At 44.6% G+C, this 18,462-nt stretch overlaps 1 protein-coding gene across 2 annotated transcripts in view; it reads right to left on the minus strand.

The window, feature by feature from the left end:
- ANO9 (anoctamin 9) overlaps positions 1-18,462 on the minus strand; it is a 769,113-nt gene that overhangs the window by 563,315 nt on the left and 187,336 nt on the right. For both annotated transcript variants that reach the window (XM_078682729.1, XM_078682726.1), the window contains exon 4: positions 8,332-8,483. The gene's annotated coding sequence lies outside the window, so the exon portion shown is untranslated. The remainder of the gene's footprint in view (positions 1-8,331; positions 8,484-18,462) is intronic.

The following is an 18,462-nucleotide window of genomic DNA, read 5'->3' on the forward strand; positions in this document are numbered from 1 at the left end:
TTAGCGGAACACACTTAGCCCTGGCCCTTTTTTGTAAGTCCCCCGTGCCATGCCCTCAAAGGAGATGCCATCTCCGCAGACAAAGGAAGACAAAATGTCCACGCCCGGCCAGGGCGTAACTCGCCATCACAAAATGGACGCCGCCGGCCACGGACCGAGACTCCTCCATTGTAGCCGATTACTACCAGTTCCAAGTCCGAACAAGCATACCACCGCAAAGATACAGGGGCGAGGGAAGAGGCGGTAGTCACAGGAGGCAACAGTAGCTGAACCAGAGTCTGAGTCATCAGCGGTGTTGTGGCGGACGGGGCCACCGTCAAATGTTGGGAAAGGCGTCCTCCATAACAATGGAGACATGTAGGCAATCCGTCCCAGACACCCACACTATCCGGGATCGTCCATTCCCCTCCGCACCTAGGCAAAACCACAGGATCCTCCTCAAACATAGGCGGGGGCAATTCCTCGCGAATCTGGGGAGTATCCGAACACAGTTGCCCCAGTGTGATCGAAATATCGTCAAGCCTTCCACCAAGCGCCCGGTAGCCATCTCTCCAAGCAGACTGAAAGTCATTCAGAGCGGCAAGGACGTCGCGGCCAGACAGCACAGGCTGGGGCCCCCACATCGAAGAGCTACTCAGTGCCTCACACTCGCCCTCACCCATCACTTCAGCGGACAAGGTGCAATGCCCCATCTCATACAGGCACCCGTCGGGCGTTACCAGCTGAACAGGAGAACAAAGGCTGGGCTGGGAGAAGACCGGTCCGGGCAGACTGTTGCAGGAGTATCAAGGGCTTACAAAATGTGGACCCAAAAAGCAATCAGTGGCAGTGGCCATCTCCTTTCTATCGCAACCACCGGCTTAAGTGCGGGGGCGGCCAAGGATAACCGGGCAGGGCAGTAAACAAAGCCAAAAGGCTCACCTATCGAACTCCGCAGCCGGGATCAGTGCCACCGAGCCACCCCGCCGAGGACGTACTTCAGCCGCCCCATGCGACAGCCGGGCACCCACAGAGAGGACCGCTCCGGAGTTGCTGCTTCCCGGTGGGCCGACTCCGCCCAGGTCCTGCCGGCCGCCGCCGATGAGTCAGTGCCCGGCCATGTTTAGCCGTCTAGGGCTCGGCTCAGGGTCGTACAAGGCAATCGGTGAACTCCACCAAAATGTCAGTCTGCGAGGCCGGAGGAGACACCGGAACCGCGCATTCAGCCTCTGCGCGCATTCACCTTCACCCCGCTGCCATTCAATGCCAAAATCGTGCTCAGGATCGTCGTGCGGGGCTCAAAGGTACACGGAGCCGGGAGCTTACACGTCCGTGCTGATCGCCATCTTGGCTCCTCCCCCCTCTCTTTATGTTTTCATCCCATTCTTGCTGACATGATGTTTTATATCATCAAATCTCAAATGCTATTTTGTTTCTGTACCATTCTATAAAGATTTGTCCCTACATGAAAACCTAGCTCCAGTAAACCATTTATTATTGGCAAATACTGATGCTTCAATATTTAATAATGGCTCGGCTGCGCAATCTGGAGGCAGTAGTTTGGCAGAATAATTATTACAGGTGGATGGTGGATTAGATCTCCCTAGAATACCTCGTTCCAATACTGCTTCCTCCCAATTTGCATAACTATATTTCTGCCCTGCTCCCTTCATTCTGTATATCTCTTTTATTATCTCTGTTTTATCTGTCAAAATTTGCAACATTTCAGGGGTTGTATAAAATGTGTCTGTATTAACTCTGGCAGTCATAGGACTAACATGCGTTGGCTGTAACTGTGCTTATATCCTACACAAGAAAAGATGCAATAAACACTTTGTCATATTAACAGGCACTTCTTTAGGATACACTAAAGGTGGTGCTTCTATGGCATGGGGCATAAGAGAACATACATAACAACTATCATTTCGTGTATTGGTACCTATATCATGCATGCTTTTGCACCACAAATTATCAAGTAAAGAATCATGCGAAGGATGTATATCTGTTTAATTGAAAACAGCTCTACGAAAGCGTAGTACTTCTTCCCTATGGGTGGAATCTTTTGCATCTACATAATACAATAGCAAATTATCCGAGTAATAATCATACCCACTGAACTCTATACTATGAAAAAATATCATTTAACTGTCTCTTTTTTTATTTTCTTGCAGAGTTTTATATAGCCCGAACTTGACCCGAATCGGGTATCAGAGCGCCTTACATAGCACCAGTTACGTTACATGAGGACATACATACATTTTTTTAGACACAGGGAGATTAAGTGATTTGCCCAGAATCACAGGATGTTCACCATCATTGCAGAGACTCTAACCCAGTTCCCCAGATTCAAGGTCGACCGCACTAGCCGTTAGGCCAACTCCTCTCTTCATTGTATCTTTTGTTCTTGGACCATTGCCTCTTCCCCTCTCTGCGGGAGTGAGGCCTAAAAACTTGGTTTCCTTCCATGTTCTCATAAAGTTGCGCACGAAGACCCAGGAACCGATGCTGACGGCTGTAGACAAGGGCAGGGGAGGTGCAGTACTGTCGGCCTGTTGCAGCTGAACCTGTTTAGAATAAACCTGTACAGCTTTTGTTAAGGTAGACATGTATGCATTAATTTCTTGCCAAACACTTTCTGATGCAGACTTAGTATCAGAACGAATCATTTGATTTTGTTTAAAGGAAAAATTAGAATGCCTACCAGTGACGACATGGTTAGGGGTCAAATGATGATGATTTGAAGGGGCATTTCTCAATGCGTACAGAGCAAGGGGAAGGCAGTAATGCCAATTCATTTTCAGTGTCTCACATATTTTTGACACTTTGCTTTTCAATAAGACATTCATCCTCTCCACAATTCCGTTACCCTCTGGGTGGTAAACTGAGGTAACCTCGTGTTCCACTCCTAATAGTGTAGTAATTTGCTGAAATACTGTGTTAGCAAAGTGTTTGCCATTATCGCTGCATATTGCAGCCGGAACCCCCCACCTCGGTATGACCTCTCACACCAGGAATTTGGATGCCTGGTCAGCATTACACCTGGAGCAGGGTCCTGCTTCTATCCATTGTGAAAATTGACACACCACTACTAACAAATACCTATATCCATTACATTTTTGTATCATATCTACAAAGTCTATGTGCAACTATGAAAGGACCTATTGGTCTTGAAATGGAGGATGAAGCATTTTTGGTGGCCTCTTATTAGGGTACTGATAACACACATGCCATGAAGCTAGAAATACATCCACTAATGGTCCTAGATTAGGGATAAACCAGCTTTTATTTAATTCATTCATCATTACTCTTTTAGAATTGTGTGTTAGTAAATTAAGTTGTTGAAGGGCTGTTATAAGTAGTGACTGAGGCATTATAACTTTACCTGAAGTTGCTGATCTATAAAGGAGATCTGGAAATCCAGTCACTCCCCCTCATTGATTTCCAGAGATCTTTCTCATGTTGTGGTGCTGCATTTTGAATGTCTAATAATGTCTCTGTAGAAATATTCTCATAGTGTTGTATCTCAAGCTCATCATCTGCATCTAAAGTGTGCATACTGCATGTTTTCATTGCATATAAACTAGCTTCCTTTGCTGCTGTATCAGCAGCTTCATTTCCCTTAGACACCAAATCTGTTCCTTTTGTATGTGCCTGGCACTTAACCACTGCTACTTTACATGATTTTTGCATTGCAGCAATAGGGTCACCTAAAGGATGTTGGCGCGCTACTGGTGTCCCATCAGATTTAAGAAATCCTCGCCTTTCCCATCTCTTCAGCCCTGAATGTAGTTTGGAAGCTACATATGCTGAATCAGTGTATATTGTTACTGGCCGACTCTGACAAGCCTATAGGGCCGTTATCAATGCTTTCAATTCAGCCACTTGGTCTGAGTCTTGAGATGGCAAGGGTGCAAAGTGTGTAAGGTATAATCAGCAGAGGTACCAATAGCCTCAAAAAAAGCTGCACCTGTATGTCTTTTACCTGTCTCCTGGTCTATCCATGAGGAACCATCAATAAACAATTGTTGGCCATCAGGCAAGGGGTCCTCATGTGCCAGGTGATCGTCCTCCTCCAATGTTACACTACAGTCATGATCAGTGGGCTCTAGTGGGTGCACTAAAAAAGTTGCAGGATTGACTGAGTGTATTCGCTCAATGCAGATAGAAGGGTTTGACAGTATTACTTCATAACATGTTGCCCTTTGAGTGGTCAATGTACTTTTACTTTTCTGCAGCACAGCGAATGGAGAGTGCTCAACATACAATGTTACAGGGCATCCTGCTGCTGCAGTAGTACTACTCTTTTCCACTGCAAAAGCTGCTGCTGCAAGCGCTCGCTCACAAGGAGAGTGACCTTTCTGGATCTAATAGTCCACTAAAATAGGCAATGGGTTTGTGACCCATCGGGGGTTTTTGAGTAAGGACATATATCATTGAATCCTCTGTGGCAGCAGAAAATAGAACACATCTTTTTGTATAGTATGGATTTGCTAGCACTGGGGTTGAAGCAATTGCTTCTTTCAATGTCTGAAATGCACTTACACTGTCATCACTCCACTGTATGCCTGTGTTGTCAGTTTTAGCTTGCTTCATTGCATATATTGGATGTATGGCATTACGACGCGGTGTTCACACCGCGCTACCATTACAACGCAGATATCACAACGCAAGTCATTACAACGACTTGCGCTGTAGGTGCTGGACTTAAGAATAGTACGATTTACTATTCCAACTCCAGCCTACGCAACAGAAGGGAAGGTGTTGGAATAGTAAATCTACTATTCCTTATTCTCTAGCGCCATCCAGCGCAAGTCGTTGTAACGAATTGCATTGTGATACCTGCGTTGTAATGGTAGCGTGGTGTAAACACCGCGTCGTAATGGATGTTTCCCCATATAATAGTGGTTGTATGATGATAACATAATCAAATACCCACTGACGTACAAAATTACAAAGGCCTAGACATTTCTGCATGTCTTTTACTGTCTTGGGCTTAGGCTGATCACGTATAGTTTGTATTCTAGAACTTGCAATCTTTTTGCCTTCTGCAGACAACACTTGGCCTAAATACAGCACTTCTTTTTGCACAAACTGTAATTTTTTCCTGTCTACTTTGTATCCCTTAGTAGCAAGTAGCGTTAGGCGATTGACAGTGTCCAAAACACATTCAGATTCTGTTTTACTACATAATAATAAATCATCTACATATTGCAAGACTGTACTGTCTGACTGAAGATTTAACAAATAATCTCTCAAATACTCTATTAAACACAGATGGAGACTCACAATAGCCTTGGGGGAGTCGAGAATATTGGATTTGTTCACCATCAAAACTAACCGCTGTCAAATAATGACTGACAGGATGTAAAGGTATGTTAAAAAAGCATTCTTTAAATCCACCACAGAAAACCATTAGCTGTAACTTGGTATATTAGTCAATATTACAGATGGGTCTGGCACTATGGGGTACTCTGCTAATACTATGGCATTAAGGGGACGAAAATCCTGAACCATCCTCCAAGTATTACCTGTAGATTTTTTTACAGGATAAATTGTGGTTTTACAAGGTGACAGACGGGAACACAGGACTCCCTGATCCTTTAGTCTTTGTATTGTACATCTAATACCTTCTTTTGCTTCTTTAGACAGTGGATACTGTTTTACACGTGGCAACTGTGCTCCTGGCTTCAACTTAATCTTAAATGGCTCCGCTGATAGTATCAGTCCTACCTCATCTGGAGCTGATGTCCAGACACAAGGCGGGACTGCTGCAAGTGCTTCAATATCATTGGAGGGGGATGGCACAATTGGTAACGTGGTCTGTGCACGGTAAACACGCACTAACAAGGGTTCAGTGTGTGTATAAATTATCTCATTCCTGGTGAGATCGTCTGAAAAGTGTTCTGAATCAAAAATGTCCTGTGGTCTCAGATCAGGCATAAGAAAAATCAGGACCTTCCAAATTCCTCCATCATTATCTGATGCCCCCAGAGCGCCCCACCTACTGGATATTTCCATGCACTCAAAATAGTTCATCACCATCAGCTTGTCTCCTGAAAATTAGTCTTGGTGGCAATTCCATCCAACTCCCTAAAAGTATTTAATCTGTCTTGGGAACGGTAAGTACTGCATCTGCTGGAAATTTATAATGCACTGGCTCTGTACTTCTAACCACATTTTCCTCTGGTATTCTTAGTAGATGACTCTGGGTCCCCATAACCTTGAAAAATACATAAATCAGCCATATTTATCAATTCAGGGTCAAAGGATCCTGCTCTTGGCCACACTTTCATTTGTGGCACCATATCTGCTATCCATCCTGCAAGGTTATCAGTAAATGTGACAACATTATACCAACTATTTCCCCCCTTTGCTACTATTTCATTGGGTGTCAATTCACTGTTTCCTTTCCTTTCTTTTCTCTGTATAAAACTTGTAATTCCCTGCATATTTCGTACATGAAGGGATCTTACTTCAGCCGGAGGGAACTTTGTCCTAACGCTATCATACCCTGTGCTCGAAATGGACGCCCAGAACTGGGAAACACCTGCTCTCCTCTTATTTGTTCTCTAAAGGCACTTTATTCCTCTAATCTTCTTCTATTTATTTCAGCATTTCTGTTCTCAGCCTCTTGCCACAATTCCATGGGTCCCGGTCAAGTACCCTTCTAATTTCACTCTCCAGTGAGTTTATTTCTTCTTCATCTTTCTCATCCTTTCCGGTCACATTCTTGATTTCTAGATCATATCCTATGTCCCTTACAACTGGTTTTTTATCTGGTTCAAATGACATGGAATTACATATATTTGAACAGTAATCAGCATTAAGGCTTAATCTCTTAATTGTATTCTGTATTTCCTTTACACTGGTGGTCATGTAACGATAACCCTTATCCTCTTCCTGATGTATTTTTGATTGTGCCCCTAAATCAAACTTCACCTGTGGGGTGCTAGTATAATATCCATTTCCCTCACTTAAGTTTTGAGGAACCTTGTTAGCCCATTCTAATATGTCTTTTGACTTTTGTTCCAGCAATTTTCCATTACTGTCTTGTCTTAATTTTACTGAAAGGTCTCCTGTTAAGGACACTGTTACCTCATATACTTGTTCGGGTTTAAGAAAATGCTCATTAATTGTTTGAGCAAGATCAACCTCCCCCATTTTTAATAAGTCATCAACCTTTGGTGTAACTTTGTTTATATCAGTCAGGGGTAATAATATCGGATCTTTATAGCCTAAAGCTGGAACATCAGTGTCCACTGAGTCTATTGAAGCAGTGGATTCCTTATCTTCCACTGACAATGATGGATACATACTCTGACGGCATAAGGGCCCTTTAATTATGTCAGAATATGTTGGGGGTGGTGCTGTGGCTTCTACATGGGAATCCTGACTGAATATCTTCCACATGCCCAATTATGCTAATCTCTTTGTTCTCTTATCTCCTTTATATGCTCTTAAAATATATGATATTACATGGGGTATCACTGGATTATCAAGAGAGCCATCTGGTGGCCATAGAACCAGGAAAGTCTTTGTGCCTTCTGCCCATTCCTGACAATGTATTTTTATTCTATCAGAGTCTCCTGGAAATGTGGAAATCATATGGCCTAAAGGAATCCCTTTCTCTCCCTGCCTCCCCTGGGAAGATTTCTTAACCTCTTGGATGCTATGGGAATTCCCCTGCTGTGCTGGGATTTCGCGATCCTCGCACATTCATGACGAGCTGGGCTCGTCATGAGCGTAGCAGGAGGCTACTGCATGACGAGCCCAGCTCGTCATGAGCGTCGAAGGGGTTAAAGAAAGGCATGACCTCAGAATTTTCCTTTTAATCTACCAAAAACTGTTACTATTCTTAAAGGCTCGTGTTCTAATGTAGTTAACACTAAAAAACTGTTGGTACCTCTGATAATGCACGAGAACTCATAATCTATTACACATGATATAACAATCATAAATCTACATTTTATATATATATGTATATATATATATATATTTTGTTTAGAAAAACAACTCGCATATAATATTAATACAAAGTGTCAACTTTTTGTCTTTCTTTGACGTTTTCGTAATCCAAACTGTCAGGATAAACTTCTTATATAGTTCCTATTTCTCGATTAATTCCCCAAGGGAAAGAAAAACAGTCTGCCAAGTTTAACTAAATTAACATCTATTTCTTTAACGATACCTAAACAAAAGGTCTGTCAGGATCAACAAAACACATTAAATTCTCTCTCTTCCTCTCTGACAATTCCTAAACAAAGGTCTGCCAGGATTAACTAAATACACATCTCTGTTTGTAACAGTTGTGGATCAATACACAAGGATTCGACAATCGCACTTTTTTCCTACCTTATGTGGCCGCTGCAGACGTCCCCTAGACCGGTACCCTGTCGTCCAAAAAAACAGATCTTTCGTCTCAACAGGCGTCTGTCATCCTCCTCTAATTGAGCACGACTAAATTACAAATCCTTTAAGCAGTGCAAATCGTTTAATCACCACATCTGCAACAAAAGGGAGTACAAAAAGGTTTATTGTACAAGCCAGGCTAGTTCAGCTGGGAGAGTGATGTGCTATGAGAGAAGCACAAGTCAGTCTCAACTTACATACTCTGCGAGTCTACTTTAATAATACTAATTTGGGCCTAGATACATATTTAATACAATGTTCACAATAGAAAAAGCTTCCTGCTTTTAAGTTATGTTCCACCCAGATTACATACATTTATTTCAAGAACAGCGCTTTCCTGTGTGCGTGACTTCTCACGCCAAACTTACAGACTACAATGGAAACATTCTTGCTGCTCTGAATTTCCTGTTAAATATTCAAGAAAGGACATTTTTCAGTCCGAATACAATGGGAAGGAAAAAACACTTAAACCAGACCGCATTTAGACCTCTTTTTTTAAAGCAGGCTGTAGGTTATTTCCAGATACAATTGTGCAACTTAACATGCACATTTAACCAGCCTTTTACTGTTTTCTGTCTTTACATATTATTTCACAGTTTGTGGGCAAGTGACATGTAAAACAGAATAATTTGGGCCTAAATCTAAATTAGTGTTTTGATTCCTTTCACAAGGACATTATCAAAACCTCAGAATGCAGAGTGAAGAAGACTTGGGCTCGAGTCAGAACTTGAATTACTACTATCAGAGGAAGGTGGACAAGATATTAAGGTCAAAAATCTGTCTGATCCCATCTTCTTTCTTGAGCAGGAAGAAGTAAAAGGAACAGCACCCTTTGATCCTGTCCTTCTCAGGGACTCTCTCTATTGCCCCTTTGATCAGCAATGACTTATCTTTGGCTAGGAGGTTTGAATGTTCTGCACAAGTCTGAATAAAAACTGAAGGATCTGGAGGAGGTGCTGACAGAAAAGGCAGAGAGTACCTATGATGAAGAACCTGCAAGATCCAAGGGTCCAAGTTGACTGTACTCCATCTGGGCAGATAAATTGTAGCCTATCCCTTAATGGCCACAGATCAATCAATCAATCAGGCAAATTTGTAAAGCGTGCTACTCACCCGCTAGGGTCTCAAGGCGCTGGGAGAGGAGGGATCCGCTACTGCTCGAATAGCCAGGTCTTGAGTTGTTTCCTGAAGGAGAGATGGTCCTGAGTCAGTCGTAGGTGGATGGGGAGGGAGTTCCATATCTTGGCAACCAGGTAGGAGAAGGATCTTCCTCTGGCGGTGGCTCTGCGTATGCGAGGAACGGTGGCGAGGGCGAGGCTGGTCGAGCGGAGCTGGCGGGTGGGTGTGTAGAATGTGAGGCGGTTGTTGAGGTACTTGGGGCCCAAGTCGTGGAGAGCCTTGTGTGCGTGGGTGAGGAGTCTGAACGTGTTTCTCTTGCTGACGGGGAGCCTGTGCAGGTCTCTCAGGTGGGCAGAGATGTGGCTGTGGCGGGGGATGTCCAGAGTGAGTCGTGCGGAGGCGTTCTGTATGCGCTGGAGTCTTCTCTGAAGTTTGGCTGTGGTTCCCGCGTAGAGGGTGTTCCCGTAGTCCAGTCGGCTGGTGACGAGGGCCTGAGTGACCGTCTTCCTGGTTTCGGTGGGGATCCATCGGAAGATCTTTCGGAGCATGCGCAGGGTGTTGAAGCAGGATGATGAGACGGCGTTGACTTGTTTGGTCATTGTGAGGGAGGAGTCCAGGATGAAGCCCAGGTTGCGTGCGTGGTCCGTTGGCTTGGGGTCGGTGTCCAGGGCAGGGGCCACCAGGAGTCATCCCAGGCGGAGGGGGATGATCCCAGGATGAGGACTTCCATCTTGTCTGAGTTCAGTTTCAGGCGGCTGGTCTTCATCCACTCTGCGACGTCTTTCATTCCTTCCTGGAGGCTGGCTCTGGCGGTGGCGGGGTCGTTGGTGAGGGAGAGAATCAGCTGGGTGTCGTCAGCGTAGGAGATGATGTTTAGGTTGTGTTGGCGTGTGATGGCTGCGAGGGGGCTCATGTAGACGTTGAAGAGGGTGGGGCTGAGCGAGGATCCCGGTGTTGCTGAGGCGCTGTATTAGTGTGCGGTGGCATACTGTGTCGAACGCTGCTGAGAGATCCAGGAGGATGAGAGAAGCTGTTTCCCCGTTGTCAAGCAGGGATCTGATATCGTCGGTAGCTGCGATGAGGGCGGTCTCAGTGCTGTGGTTAGCTCGGAAACCGGACTGTGAGGGGTCGAGGGATCCGTTTGTCTCGAGGAAGGCGGCGAGTTGCTTGTTGACGGTCTTCTCGATGACTTTGGCAGGAAAAGGGAGGAACAGATGACTCCTTGGAGGGAATCAGGCTGCAGGTGAAGAGGATAACTGGCCTTGCTGGTGGCCTCGTCCTCTGCCACCTCCACATCTCCTGGAGCCAAGAAATGGCAGAACATGCTGAGATGGCAGCTTCTGGCAATTAGCCAGACCCCATGAGTAGCCTCTGAATGCGCCATTCGGGCCAGGCATAATAAGCCCATATGGGCAAGAGCGCAACTATCTCTGAACCGCTCCGAGACTTAAATCTACTTTATCTCCAAACAGCTTGGAGCTATCAAATAAAAACATGTGGCACACATTGAGACAAGACAGCAAATCACTACCCTAGTGCCCATGGCACAGGTTTGTGGTGTTCAGGCTGAACTTCAAGATGTACTTTCCAGCCTTCTATCTGTCACGAAGGGGAATATGGGCAAAAATATATTGAAGATCCACAAAAAAAGAATGGACAAGATCTCACTAGTCATATCCCGAAGGGCATGAGTGTATCTACCCAACAAACAAGCAGAATTCAGAGACCGAAATGCCAAACTGGCAGAAGAGAAAACTCTCCTGACAAGGGTGTCAATTAACTATGATTCTCTGTCATACGGAGCAGTTGGGAAGGCATTTGGGTTCACCTTGCTGACCAAAGCCTGAACTATGAGGCTTTCTGGCGTGAAGTACTGCATCAAAAAGGCTGCATCACCCACACCAGACCTATGGCATCTACTGATGGGGGGTTTACTGGCGATGAAAAAAGTTTGGAATTTGGTAGGAGCTCCAGATCTGTGTAGAAGGGCATGGAGAAAAGTGAATTGATGTTAGCACACTGGGGTGTCAGCTATACAGGGCTCCAGACCTTCACTTCCAGAGGTGGGACAAGGCCACTGTTGATTCCGATAGGGCCACCAATAGGCATGCACGAGAATACCTCAAAAGTTTCCATATCCATCCTGGCACCTGATGGAATTGGAAAGGCTAGGGATCTGCAAGTAGAAGTATCTATTAGAAACAAGCTTTTTCTTTGAGTAAGAAAAAGTGCCCATTCATAAGGATTCGGAAATTGCCAAAATGCTGATGTCGCTGTGAAAGCTACTATTGTATGATGGGCCAGTGAGAGCCATTACAAACATGGAAAGCTAAAATACACAGAAAGAAGACAACGCCAAAAAGTGGAAAAGATTCTGATGTGCAGTTTGAAATCCTGCTAAGGAATGCTTTTTAAACAACGGTGCATTGTTTTGCAAGAGTACGTCTTTGTGCCTCAAGCCACCAAAATAAAAAACACATCAGGCAAGGCACACAAAGAAAAGAAAATCACCACCGTTGGTGTTTTCCAGCACAGTACAGAAAAAATAAGAAACAACTCGTATGACCTGACGGCAACAACCTAGTCCAGCCCTATCTACCGAAACACCTGCTGCTGAGGACCTGACAGAATCAACCCTCAGTCACTGAAAGGAATCAATGTTATTGACACGTTCACACAACCACTAAGAGCCACAGGTTAGTAAGTGCAAAGACACTCTGTCAGACATTGTTTGAGAAGGCCATGTGGAGGTAGGGGCTACTGGGCCACAGCTGTGGGTGCTGGGGGCTTGTACCTCTGGCGTCCGCCCTAATTTGGAATTTCAAACTAGACTAAGAACAACCTCTCCAGCAATTCACTCTCAGGGTAGCGAGGATGAGCAGACCAAGGAATCTTAGATGAGCAGTGTTGAGGGTACAGCCTCAGAACTGAAGCAGTCAGACTACTAGCTGAATGCCTAATCCAGTACTTCTCTTTAAGAGAAAAAGAGTTATTTTAATCACACCATAACACTATACATTGGGAATATGTAGCACTAGAGGGGAGGCATTTTACGGATAGTATGGGGGTAATACACAGACAGACAGAGCTTCAGCTTTAAATTATTGCCGCAGGCTCACTGTGGTGAAGCGGTATATCTTTCCTGAGTTCTGTAGGTCAGTTCATATGTTTTGACTGGGCAGTTCTCTTAATCAGGTTGCAATACTCTTAGCAAACTCTCACCAACATCTGTTACACAGGTTCTCACACAATGCTTTGTTCAGGTGTTGGCGTTACCTGAGGTGAAGTGCCCCTGGGATCTCCAAGTGCAGATGTGCAGTCTTCAAGTGCATGGTGTGAGCAATAATACAGGCAGTCGCAAAGGCGCGTTTGGGCAGCGCTGTCTTCTCAAAGGAAGATGAAGTGCCATGATGAAGGCACTTCAATTGGGCAGCCCCACAGGGCGTTGCAAAGGCAGTGTCAGCAGAGGTCCTCCGGTCTGGTCTTCCTCTGCGGCAGTTGCTGGAGCAGGCGCACTGGTGGTTCGTGGAAAGGCAAGATGGCCAGAAGACTCTTGTGTACACTCGAGTCAACTGTGGAGGCACTTCCACAGCAGTCCGCTCCTCTTGGGCTGCTCCACTCTCTCGACTCAGCAGCGGGCCTTCTCCTCCTCAGGCAGACCGCTCCTGAATTGCAACTCGCTCCTTCCCCCTGCTCATCTGGCACATAAACTCCCAGGGATCAGACAGCCCCACAGCTCACCAGTACGGAGCGCCGACTTTAGGTGAGGTCCCTCTAGGCCTGTGAGACTATCACCAATAGCATTATTAGAAAATGGGGTAACCCAGAAGTCAGCCGGACCTGGGTACAGTACGGGAATAGATAAATGGTCCGTGACCACTGCTGGATCAAGAAACTAATTCAATTTCACAATGTGTGTTGTATCCAATTAAACAACACTGGTATCAAATATTCTTATACATACTAAATGCCTGCATTAAATCCCTCTTTATGCATGTAAGTTTCGCAAAACATAGTAACCAAAACGGAACACACAGACTCAAAAAAAGATTATTATTCCAGCCCAATTCAAATGGTATATCCACATTTATTTTTAATAACCAATCAATTCTTTTCATTGAGCAAAGGTTGCGCGCGGAAGGGGGGAAGTAAAGTGGTGGTAGTGAGTAGTGGAAAGTTGTAAATCATAGAGTAAAAGGAAGAAACAAATACATAAATATTTTCAGTACAAGGGCAATTCAATGGCCAGAAACAATGGACCTGTCCACTGGAGAATTGAAATTTACATGTATTCTGTAAATTATTTATAGGCACAAAATGCTTTTTTCAACAATTGGTACAGGTCTGTATGGGAAGAGCGTCGAAGTTTCGACTCGGCTTAAGACAAAGAGGGGTGATTGTAGCCTCCGCTGCGAGTCTTCATCAGGACAATGTGTGGCAACCTAAGGGTGAATTGCAAAGTTAGACTGGCCGCTGCCTGTGTGTGTGAACAATAAGAGACCGTGTGGTAATGCTACTGACCTAACCCAGGTGCCTGTTATGGCTACCCTGGGGATGAATCCAAAACTGAGATTGGCCCAAAATCGCCAAATATCCGATCTCAATGGTTGTATCGTTAGTACACAACTGGCCTCCTCTTCTACTGCTGATGAAGAAGGGAGGGGGGCCCACTTCCTAGGAGGAAAGAAAGGGGCCTGGGTGTTAAGGTGAATGACAGTAAAGATAATAATTGCCATCGTGTCCCGATGAGGGTGCTCAGGGTAGGGGGGAGTAAATTGTGATTACATTGTTCTCCCAGTGACGGGCCGTTGTTGGAACACTATGTTAGCCGCGAGGGAGAGGACGTCCAATATACCCCCGGCGTGCCGATCACGAAAAAATACCCAATTAGTTAGGCGATAACCATGCCTGTAACACAAGTGAAATACCTTGAAAGAGGAACGCGGCTCAGTCCATCCTGCTCGTTGCTTGGTTTAGCAGAGACTGAGAGCGCGCGTAGGAATGTTAATATACGTGGCCCGGCCTGCGTGCGAAGCGTGCACGTTGCTGGGTGACTAACGATCGATAGCCGAGGATCAAATCGGCATCCGGGTATTAGCGGGCGGTCAGAGGCCCGGGAAAGGCATTACTGCCATCTAAGGTCGAGTGAGTGTAATAGAAGAGCCCGAACTCCTGAAAGGGGATACTTGTGTCATTTCTACTTAACAGTGATACATACTCCATTGTAAGGTACAAGACAATGCCAACAGATCATATGTAAGGCGGCTCGGACAATAAGATCTTGTGCCAAGGTACAAAGTACACGTGGTGTAATCACAGTCTAATGTGCGAAAATGTACAGTGACGTAGACATGTATATATACAACCAGTCAAGCCTCATGGTTACAGTGAGGAGGCAATCTGCGGCAACAGTGAAAACGATATACAGTGATACAATTTAATATATACAAATCTAGAAAACGTTTCATGTTTACAATATGGATGGAAACAGTGGCGTAAATCAGAATTACATGTACTGTCCACATTACAAATTGACATTTAAAAAAAAGGGGGGGGGGCAACGTGGGGGACATATGTACAACATAGCCTATTGGTTATCGTGATTAAAAAGACTCATGACCATCAACTAAATGGAAGTGCTCAGTAAGGACTAATCAACTCCATGCCAGAAAGATTACCATAGAATTTCTAAAGGCAGCCTTTTCTTCATCACTTCATACTTCAGTGTCTAAGGTTCCACTCTTATCCTCAGGAGTACAAGCAATACAAGTCCACTGTCTGGGGTGGTTGTATTATAACTACCATCTTGTGCTATGGCAAACCAGAGGCAATCCAAAATGGTTCCAACTGGCTTCAGCATTCATACACTCACAAACACCATGGCGTTGTGCTACCATTCACCGTATATACACACACACACAAGCGATACACAAACAGGAATGTCAAGGCAGGGTTGGGAATTATACATAAGTGGACCTTTACATGAGCAGACCTGCAGGTATTCTGTTCTCACCTTGAACATGTAAAATGTCCTGTCCTATACTAGAGTTTTGTGAGGAAATGCCTCTTTTTGCCTCTTCACCCCTCACTTTTTGTACTGACGCTGCTGGTTTTTCGAATCTAAGAGTGCACTGAGGCCTGCTAACCAGACCTCAGTGCCAGTGTTCTGACCCTATACAAACTGCATGTCAAGTTGGAAACCCCCAATTGGCAAGGACTGGCTTAATTACAAGTCCCTAGTACATGGTACCCAGGGCATGTAAGGCAGAGTGTCCACCCAAGGCAGCAGCACTGTGTGTGCCACCCTGTGTGTGATAAAGTACAAAATGGCTCCCAGTCTGCCATTGCAGACTGGAAAGGCAGTGTTTTACACTGCCAGTTCAACTTTTCCATTAACACCGATGGCTAAGAGTAGCCTGAGGACTGCTACACATATAAATATGAAGTATTCTTCCTCCTTTCCTAAGCCCAAACTATTGTCGTGAACCAGAATCATAAGGGTAGAGAATAGGTTAATCTTATGCCTTAGCAGCTCCTCCCAAAACATTACCATTTCTTTTTTAATTGATCGTAACCTCTCGCAGTTATGGAACATGTGGATCAGGGTGGCTGGTCCTTCCCCGTACCTTGGGCACTTATCATCCTCTCTTTTACCCTACTTGAACAATTTGGTGGGAGTAAAATAGACGTTAAATAAGGTTTTATAATGTTGTACCTTTAGGTTGGTAGAGCGAAAAATGTTAGCTGCTAGTTGCAGCGCCTTATACAAATCAGCATCTGGATCATTTAGTTTTAATGCCCACACGGATTCGGTTTTCTCCAAATCATCCTGTATGCTTTGTAACAGGGTACCATAGATATTCTTGATCCTTCTGCCACTCCTTGCAATTTGCTCTATTAGATGGATTTTACCCCTGGGAGATAACAATGGCATGCGACCCACTACATTTTTATGAATTTGAACATATTTAAAACCCTGACCAACTGGGATCCCATACTTCCAAATGGGACTATCTGATCTCCTTCAAATATGTCACCTATCGTTTTTATGCCGAGTTGTTCCCATAACCTACCCATCATGTCGTAGAATACATGCGGTAAAACATGTGATCTCCAGAGTGGTGTTTAATAGTTTGTTTTCGGAATTAGCATAACTTTTTGTACTTTCTTCCATACTTCTCAAGCACTAAACATAAATTTAAACAGCACCTTCTTATAATAGCACCCATCTATTTTACGCAGCAGCAATCCTCTGGCCTCACTACCCAACAAAATCTCGTAGATCGACAGGAGGGTGCCGAAGCATGCTTCCGCAACAGCTTCCCTACTGACCGGGACAAGTAATACCGCCATCTGCTGAACCTCCCACCTTGGAAAATGTGACTAGCCCGCCCCCTAGGGGTTCATAACCAGGAGTCTACACTTTACTTAAGAAGAGGAAGGGAGGCGAGGAAGATGGGGCTGACAATCTGGGCACCCGTAGCGAGGTGGAGAGATAATATTCAGCGTCCAGCCATCAGCAGGAGAGAGGGAGTGGGATAGATGTTTAGCCGGAACCGATACAATATTCGAAATATGCGACGTATTGGTATCAACAATCTAAGGCAGCAACCGTGATTCGACAACCTGCTGTATATATTTTCCCCCTGTAAAGTATTGCTTTCTTTTTAGTATTATGCATTTTAAATGGATTTTAAGGTCATATGAATTGCCACATTTGTCATGTGATACCAACGGTTCTAGATAATTGCACTTTATCATGTATTTGCAAGGTTTTTTAAGACGCGATTTATATATTCATGAATTGTAAAGTATTATTGTACATTGGTTCTTGGGTATTTAAAATAATAAAAAATAAAAAAACACCGATGGCAAAGCCACCCCATTCCTTAACAATATATGTAAGTCCTCACTACGGAAGGCCTATAAAACCCTTTGGTAAGGAGCTGTATTTTGTTAAGTAAAACATATTTTTCATATGTCATAACAGCAACACTTACAAATTGTTGTTTTGTTGTGGATAATGTAAGTAGCTCCATTGGCTAGCACAGGTTTCTGGATTGGCATTCCAACCCGAGTAACTCCTGAACGAGACTGCCTAACTGGGTCATGTAAGGTATCAAATTAATCGTGACATTAATTGCAACTTAATTGTCAAGTCGACATTAATGACACATTTAAAGGTAGGCACCTTTTACAAAGTTGCGACTCCATATTCCAGATAGTCCAGAAGCCTCACAAATGCTTTGGCACTACAGATAGCTTTCTGACTGCTGAGAAGATGTGTGAACAATTCCCCAGTCCAGGCACAAAGAGGTGTCACCCTCTCCCATAGGGTGGCCACTTGAAGATTAGCCAAAAGGCGAGCTTCAAAGGTAGAGCTACCTTTGGGACGGAAGTAGCGCTAACATCCCTGAGCAGGATGCCTTTGTTCCAGCAGACAAAGAGGATACAGGGCCAAGGTGGGAAAACTCACCCCAAACAGTTTCTACCATGGGCGTGTAGCCCTCCGGTAGCCACACCCCTAAGGTGGGCTACCAAGCTCCTTACGACTGAGGAACTGTCTTGCCATTTTGAAAGGGGCAAGAATGTGGCACTCTGGGACAGCCAGTTGCCACACATCACAGAAATTTCATGAGTAGGTAGGAGGGGAACCAGTAGCCCATTGGCCAGTGACCACGTGGTCTCCTCAGGGCACTTTTCTGGGATATGCTATTCATATTCATACAAATGTTACACATCAGGCAAAACAGATTCAAAACATAGCATATTGTTTTTTCTACAGGGGAAACAACTGCACATGAAGAAGAGGTGAGGTAGCTTGGAGTATTAGGAAAAGAAAGGTGATAAAGCATAGCTAGTGCCTAGAGTGGTCTGCTCCTCAAGCTTGTTGCAAAGCTAAATCCAGCTCCTTTGTTCCTCTTTCTTTGCTGTAACTAAAAGTTTACAGCTCAT

This window comes from Lissotriton helveticus, chromosome 3_1, assembly GCF_964261635.1.
Source record: "Lissotriton helveticus chromosome 3_1, aLisHel1.1, whole genome shotgun sequence".
In the NCBI taxonomy this organism is placed as follows: domain Eukaryota; kingdom Metazoa; phylum Chordata; class Amphibia; order Caudata; family Salamandridae; genus Lissotriton; species Lissotriton helveticus.